This window comes from Lactuca sativa, chromosome 9 (assembly GCF_002870075.4).
Source record: "Lactuca sativa cultivar Salinas chromosome 9, Lsat_Salinas_v11, whole genome shotgun sequence".
In the NCBI taxonomy this organism is placed as follows: domain Eukaryota; kingdom Viridiplantae; phylum Streptophyta; class Magnoliopsida; order Asterales; family Asteraceae; genus Lactuca; species Lactuca sativa.
This window is the reverse complement of record NC_056631.2, coordinates 186,269,839-186,278,605: the sequence shown is the minus strand read 5'-3', so window position 1 is coordinate 186,278,605 and position 8,767 is coordinate 186,269,839. Positions and strand designations below refer to the sequence as shown.

The 8,767-nt window shown below is 33.5% G+C and overlaps 1 long non-coding RNA gene across 1 annotated transcript; it reads left to right on the top strand.

Moving 5' to 3' along the window:
• Window positions 1-2,571: 2,571 nt before the first annotated feature.
• On the top strand, window positions 2,572-3,010 carry LOC128128652 (uncharacterized). Its single transcript, XR_008226652.1, has 3 exons — window positions 2,572-2,601; window positions 2,729-2,779; window positions 2,882-3,010. It is a non-coding gene; the product is annotated as an uncharacterized LOC128128652 (long non-coding RNA).
• Window positions 3,011-8,767: the final 5,757 nt, after the last annotated feature.

The window sequence follows — 8,767 nt, the reverse complement described above, 5'->3', positions numbered from 1 at the left end:
ATAAAAGCAGTTGTTTATCTTTATTACCATACGTACAAATATCTGTGTAAACATGTTAACATGTACTCCTATGTCAACAACTTTCATCACCCGTGCAACGCACGTGCCTTTTCCTAGTTATATATTATATTACACAAAATTGTGATATCTCATGGTAGTGTTATTTTTTATCCTCTAAATAAATAACATCTTCACACTACAAAGAATCAACGCAATAACGAGGATATCATTAGCGGCGACACACAACACTAGCGGTATCATCTAAATTCCTTGTTATTTGTCGCCGCTAAAGGTGTGCATCATCACTAATGGCCACTACTAGAAAAACAGCCTTTTACGACGCGCAAAACACGACGCTCTTTGATTTATGTTACGCATTAGAGAGTGACATTAAAAAAGTATCATCTCTTCAAAAATTTTAAGGATTTATGTCGCGCATTACTGAGTGCCTTTAAATTAGTGTCTCATGTAAAAATATTAAAAACACGGAAGGCACTTGTGCGTCATCTGTGAATGTCGTTTTATATTTTTTTTAAGAAACGCGCGTGTCCGAGGGAAAATGAAATCCCCCAAAATTTTGAACACCCGCCATCCTCTTCCTGTGTACTCTCTACACCCACCAAATCGATTTCATTCTCTCCCTTCCTTCTCTCTGCAACCCCTTCCTCTGCGATCGACTTTCACTTCCTTCTCTGTGTAAACCCTAATCAAACATAACGCATTTGCAATGGTAATGTCTTCTTTCACAAAATAGACGATTGAGCGAAGAACTAGGGCTTCTGATGAATCGAACATCACCAACAATGATAGCTACCCATCATAATTTGTTTTTTCTCTCGGACTCCACCATTTGTTTTTTCTCTCTTTACGATTGATTTTTCTTACCCACCGACTCTCATTCACTCCCGTGATCCTCATCTTTCCTGTTTCACCATATCTATCAATGGGTATGTAAAGATTACAATGGCCCTAAACTCAACTTTTCTCATTGTTTATGGCAAAATATCGAATCACCATAAAAAATTATAGAATGTCTGAAGTCTTGTTGTTATATTTTTTTTGCACACCTTGAATCCTTTAATCAACACTCTTTTTTTGCACCACTTCCAGGAAAACGATGCATCCAATCGACACGACCGGACCTTAAATGCACTTCTTCAGACAAAAAGGGTGTATATACATACCATATTCTCTCCATTCAAGATTGGTCCGGTTCAATTGTACTTTCCCTCTTTCTCTCACAGGTAACGTGATTGATCTTTTTTTTATTTTGTTTCTGTTCTTCATCATTTTCTTCCTTTCTGAAATTAGGGCTTTTGATAGCTAACGTGATTGATCTTTTTGTATTATTGATTTTGTGTAACAATACTCTTTTTTGATTCTTACATGAATCAGGGTTTCATTTTATTCATAGCTTCAATCAATTTTGACTATTTGGTTTTCATTTTATTCAATGTTTGATGATTGTTTTTTCATTTACTTTATGTAATAGTGTTTAATTTCATTAGATTAGTTGCTTTTTATGTTGGAAATAATTACATGGTGAGAGATGTTGATAAATGTTTGTGATGATGCCTAATAGGTGTATGATGAAATGCCAAGGAGAAGATGTCCTGGAAGACAGGCTAAGTATTGTCTTTTCTTGAGGAGGAAAGTATATACAATGAAGTGTACATGAAGCCGATTAAGGACATGTCTGTGACTTTGTTGTCTTCCACTAACCACATCATCAGGCCAGTTTGCAGATGGGTCGATGTTCAACCCACACGCTCTTGGATGTGATGGGGTTATAGAGCCACTTAGTATTCTTGATCTAGGACCAGGACTACTCATCCTAGGACTAGGTATAGGTGGGCATTCAGAGTTGCATCGACTATGTTTCCAGAATAACTAGGTAGACATGTCTCAACCAACCGAGTTATGAATTGAGTTGTTACCTGAACCGAGACTAGAGCACTGAACCGACCCAAGAAAACTGGCATCGGCATAGAACGAAACTGAATCAGGCCAAAAAGAACCTTCTCACGTCTCCTACTCTAAGGTATGCTGTCCTTGCCTAGCTTTTTGACCTAAGTTAGTGATACATCCTCGTGTTTTTCTTTGGACTTGGGGTTGATGATAAACAAGTTGACGAAGAATTCTAGGAAGAATTGTTTACTGAACGATTTGAAATCCCAATCTCTTTATATTTTCTTATTTGAGTTTTTATTTTGAAACACAATTATTTTGAAAAAAAATACTAATTGATAAGTTAATGGTTACAGATCGTGCATTATCTAGCTCATTCTTACTTTTTATCTCTTCTGCGCTCTTAATTAGCTATTGATTCTTACTTTCGTAATTGATCTACTTTTATGCCTTATGATGTTCCAGATATCTACTGGAAGAACGAGCACAGGTTGATGTGTTCTGGTGAGGCTTGTACTGCTGCTGAGAGAGATCGATACAAGAAATCGGTAATTGTTCTTCTAAACCCTAACATCTAATCGTTCATTTGGGGTTTTTAACATCTATATAGAATTTATTGCATCTGTCGAACATATTTGGTTGGAATTAGCCAATCAGGTACCAATCTCAAGCCCTTAGATCTCCAGGTTCCAGGTATTTTTTTTTGTTTTTGTTTTTGTTCATGATTTCTTTATAAACAGAAAACATTCAATACAGACATGAGTTATTTATTTATTTTTTCAAATTGTTAACCATTATATTGTTTTAATTTAATCTACAGTCAAAGTATCGATACAGTGAAGGGACTTTTTGGCATTGACCTTGTTAGCAGGTATGCACTTGTTGCATTTACTTTACATAACATTTTCATGTATTAAATAATGTATATGGTATCAAATATTTTATTTTGTTTGACTTTATGTTGACTTTGTAGGGTGCATTGTGCTGAGAGTGGTGAAGAAAGTTTAGAAACAGAGTCAATTTATTCTCTTAAATGCCACATATCACATGAAGTCAATCATTTGCATGAGGGGCTGAAACATGTAATTTTTGTTATTCACATTTATGCTTTTATTATTCTACTTATTTGATCATATCATAATTAATTATTGACTTATCTTATTTAGGGGCTGAAATCAGAGCTTGAAAAGGCTTCTCCTTCTTTGGGTCTGTATAAGACGTGGACATGTCGTATTTAAAGCAACAGGTGATTAACAATTATTCATTTATGTGTGAGCATACCCGTTTTATCTCATGTAATAGGGCACATAACAAATTTTTATTTTTTCTATAATTATATGGAAGTATTCAGGCTACTTTTATAGATACTGTCAGTGCACTTTCTAATGGAACAAAAACCAGAAGCCCCGAACATTTTGCAAGTCCAAGGGAGATTCTTATTGAGATTAAGAGTATTGGAATTTATCTAGAGCTAGTGGTTATTAGATGAAGTCAACAAAGTCTATATTGGTTAGTTTACTAATATAAAATAAATTCCCTTTTAATGAATTTATATCTACATAAAGTATTTATTTAATGTGCTTAATGAAATATGGGTGATTTTATATATTTAGGCTTGGTGTATGCTTCTGTTTGGGTGTTCGGATAATAAAACGGATATCATAGTTGCATCTTTGACTACAGGTGACTTGAGACTGATCAAATTCATATTCTCAAGAATTGAGATTAAAACAGAGATAATTTGGTTTGCATGTAGAAACTATCCTGAGGGTACAATCAATGATATGGTTGAAGATGTTTCTCAACCTTGTTTAATTAACATGATTTATGTAATAGGACAGTCTGTTGGTGCCCATATATCTTCTTGTGTACTATTTTAGTAGGCTATTAAGGAATCCAAATGAGAGACCATCTATGTTTTATTTATTTATTTATGTGATTAGGTGGAACTTGAGTCTATGAGGACAGAGTATGGAAATGCTTAATTAAAATGTAGTGCAGCTAATGAACGTTCCAAGTTATTGGCTTCTGAGGTTATTATTTATATAAATGTTGTATTGGATTTTACTGCAAGAAAAGTAAATGGTTTGAAAATTTATTTTCATAAAACATTGGTTCAGGAGAAGAATATCTAGCCTGGAGAAGGATTGCCAAGGTCTGCATGCAATTCACTGTTGATGCTCTACAAGACGGTATTTACTTGAAAGGATTTTTTAATTTAAGAAATTGTCAATTATTGAGTTATTGTAAATGCAAAATTTGGCTCATTCTGTTTTGTTATTGGTCAGAGAAAAAGGTGTTGCAATCTATGCTTCAAAAAGCTCCTGTAATTACCAATCCAGTAGATATTAAAAAGCCTCCAACTAATATAAAGAAAGCATCAACTTCTACAGATGATCTTGGTATGTGATTAAGTTGATTTATAAAAAATTCTTATTACGTGTCATAGGAAGTTAACTATATTCAGTAGTTAGAACTGATAATGTTGTTGATTGATGGAGTAGACGAGAGATGAAGAAGATACTACAACAGCTGTTGGCTTCTCAAAGTATGAGTATGGTAAGTGATACCAATAATAATAATATCCCACCAAGAAATCCCACTCCTCCTACCAAGTCTAATTGATTTGGAAGAATTATGTACTAGTTCAAAACTTCTGAGTATGCTCGCCTAGATAAACTTCCTTTCATCCGTCCAGTTGGCCTCCAGTTAGCATCCACCGAACTCCCTAGATCTGTACTGAGGGTGGTTAGGGATTATTATGTATACTCCAAGGGGGTGAAATGAAATTTGAAAAATGAAACTCATAATCATACATACCTCTTTGATTTCATATACATACCTCTTTTATTTTAGGCTTTATTTTTTTATAATATAAACAACATACGATTTATGCTTTATTTATGGGTACAGTTTGCTTCCGGTGAAACCATGACGAAATGCTTGAGCTCTGTATGTTTTCTTGGAACCTAACTTTTATCATTTTCATTATTTACAGCAAAACAAGATTAATAATTGACCTTTTTTGTTTATAATTATAAATTATCAGGGTGTTCTTTCTCAGAGGAGATCTAGCTTTCACGGTAACCAATTCCCTCTAGCAGTTGAAGCTGCTAGAAAAGCTCTTATTCGCAGTAGAAACTTCATGCAGAATCAACCAATGACTTCATATAGACCAAGGCAAGTTGTGTGTTTTTCTTTAATAACAAGTTGTAGTTCATCTCTTATTGCTGCAATAATTTGATTATAAATGTTGTTAGTTTGGTTTGATGTGTAGGCGGCTGGTGTACAAAATAGGGGTGCTACAAATTGGGGCTTTGCTGTTAAGGTATCACTAAATATTAAAAAAAAAAGTTGGCACCGATACTACATCAAAGGTAAAACTTTCATCTTTTTATTAATTTTAGTTTGCCCAAAGTCCAAATAACAAACGAGGATATTTTTGTAATTTAACAGGAAAACGACACCCCGGATGTAGCGGTTACTAGACTATTTGCATGTGCAAAGAAAGACACTTCTCAATATGGCGATTATGGAGCTTTCACTAACTGCTTGCAACAGTTGCCACCAGAAGGACAAATTTAGGTATTCACCTTATTTCATTTATTCACATAATATTAAAAAGCATCTTTTTTTTATTGATTTCTCTTTATTTTCTTAGGCAACTGCTGCTGAAGTCCAAACTCTGCTAGTTTATAGGGGATTGACTTAGTTCTTGTAGTACAACTTGGTGATCAGGTTTCTCTCTCTCTCTCTCTCTCTCTCTCTCTCTCACATTCTGAAAAATCTACTCGATTATAGAATTTTTTCTATTATATTTTGATTCCTACCTTCTCTTTGATTTCAATATTCTTGATTTAGCATCTTCTGTTGAGGTTATTCCTACACTTTTTGCATTCAAGTGTATGTCTCCATCAGGTAATTAATTTTGATCATGTATCTTTATTGCTATTAAACACTACTATAGATTATAGAATCCTGATACATTAGTAATAATCATTTTTAATGTTTTCAACTATTAAACACTACTATAGAAGAAGAGGACTCTGTTGTGTTTACATGCAACACACTGGTAGGTGTATCTTGTAATTTGTTGATGTATATTTTGGGCTAAATGCTACTTTCATTTTTTTAGGAGGGAAAAAGATAAAGACCTGACGTTGCAGGTAGTAACCACTGAAAGCTAGGCTACCATGAAATTGGTATGTAACTTAACATAGGTTGTTCTAATCCTTTAATTACAAGAAAATGTATATTTTTATGATTTAGTTCGAAGGTTTGTTACTTTATTTTGGGGTATTTGTGGGAAAAACAAAGGGAAGATGAGATACAGGGATTGGAATTGAGATTAAGGTTTCATGAGGCTGCAGTAAAGAGGCTTGAGGGTGTGGACAAAGTGAGAGAAGTTGAAGGAAACCCTGATTTTTCCAACAAGGATGTCGGGTGAACTCAACAACCACCAATGGTTAGCAGAAGTGGGTTGAAGAGCTGACATGGATATTAGACTTTGAAAAACATTTGAGGGTATATTCTTTTATATTACTTGTATCTAGTTAGTTTGTAAATTTTTGTTACAACTTTTATTGATTTGTTTTATCTTTCCATGGAACGATTATTTGTATGACATTAAATTTATGCAATGGATTCTATTTTTTTATATCATATTTTATTTTATATTATGAAACATTAAATACAAATTTAATTTGAAAATAAGTAAATCTATAAATAATATTTTTTTTAAATGCAAATTTAATATAAAAATTAATAAATATATACTTTTTTTTAAACATTTAAATTTACGATACGCAAAAATGTGTGTCATCTTCATTTATGACATGGCCTTTCTTGACAGGGGCTTTCTTGATACGCATTGCGTGTCATTAACACGCGCGTCGTAAGGTTACGACACGCGAATTCGTGTCGTCTTCCTTTATGACAGGGCCTTCCTTGATACGCATTGCGTGTCGTAAACGCGCGTCGTAATTGCGCGTCGTAAATGAGCGTCGTAAATGCGCGTCGTCTATAGACGACGCGCAAAAGCGCGTCGTCTCTCTTTATGACAGGGCCTTCCTTGACACGCATTTGCGCGTCGTCTGAGCGTTTTACGACGCGCAATGAGCGTCGTAAAAGGCCTTTTTTCTAGTAGTGGGCGTCGCCGCTAAAGCTAGAAAACCAAGATCCGCGTCAAATGAGATTTGTTAACCATATACATCGATCTGGACCTAATCGAACAATCGGCAACAAAGATTGCTTAAACTAATAGCAACAGCATTTATGGCGGCGACAGCGTTGCCGCTAATGCTCCAAAAAAAATCATGATATATTTTCCCTCCAGACAGTGTCGCTGCAAGAATCCAATTGTTGCCGTTAAAAGATTTATGTCGCCGCTAAAGGTTTGCGCATATATACCCCTTCCTCCATCGCTTTCTATATCATGTCATCATTTTACCCCTCCATCATCGACGTTAATCCTTCCGACAACGAAAATTATCCAAACCCTCGAATCCGCTGTCACCGGCGACGACAAGGTCGCCATCACTGGCAACAGAAAGTGCAACACATGTGATAACAGTTAGCTACCGACTTTTTTGTCGGGACACATGTGCTTCTCTTTATTTTTTTGATTTATTTTCTCTCCAGTGACTATCTAGGTAACTATCTATTGATTTGCTTGTTTGATTTTGTGTATTAAGCTTTCTTTACCCCCCCCCCCCCCCCCACAACACCACCACCATTCTGATTTCGTTCCAACACATGTTCTATTCCACTTCATGAAGCATTTTAATCTAGTTCGTCATATTGTATGCATTATATATGTATGTAATGTGTGCATGCGTGTGTGTGTATATATATAAATATATATATATATATATATATATATATATATATATATATGTGTGTGTGTGTGTGTGTATGTGTGTGTGTGTGTAATGTGTATATATATGGGAAAAAGGAAAAAAAAGTAGGATGATATAATGGAAAAAAATGAAAAAGAAAGTAGGATGTTATAATGAATATGCAATATTTGTAGGAAGTATGTTTAAGTGTTTTTGCATGTACAATGTGTGTGTATATTTATGTAATGTTTGTATATATGTATTAAGGACTTTTATGGAACGTACAATGCTATCATGGAAAAAATGAAAAAAAAAGTAGGATGCTATTATGAACATATAATATGTGTAGGAAGTATGTTTAAGTGTATTTGTATGTATAATGTGCATATATATATATATATATATATATATATATATATATATATATATATATATATATATATATATATATGTATCTAATGTGTGTATATATGTATTAAGGTTTTTTTTTGGAAAGTACAATGGTATAATGGAAAAAATGAAAAAAAAGGTAGGATGCAATAATGAGTATGCAATATGTGTAGGATGTATGTTTAAGTGTATTTGTATGTATATGAATGCATGTATTGATTGGAATATCACTTAATTTTTAAGGATATTTTAGGAAAGTATAATGCTATAATGGAAAAAATAAAACCAAAATAGGATGCTATAATGAATATGCAATATGTTTAGGATGTATGTTGAAGTTTATTTGTATGTGTATGTTGTTGACTTAGTTGTCTAAGTTAATAACCAAATTGGTATATTTTTGAAATGAAAACTATGTCCATTTTGAGTTGCCTTCAAAACTAGTAACTAAGAAGAATTGCATTTGGAGAGAGAGAATAATTTATTAATATATTATATGATTAATTTATTAATTAGAAAATAGTAATTATAAATTTAGAATTAATCATAAATTTATTGGAATTAATTTTGGAATTAATTAAATTAATTAGAAGTGTAGGGATTAAATGTGACAGTGTTCAAAAGTTGAACAA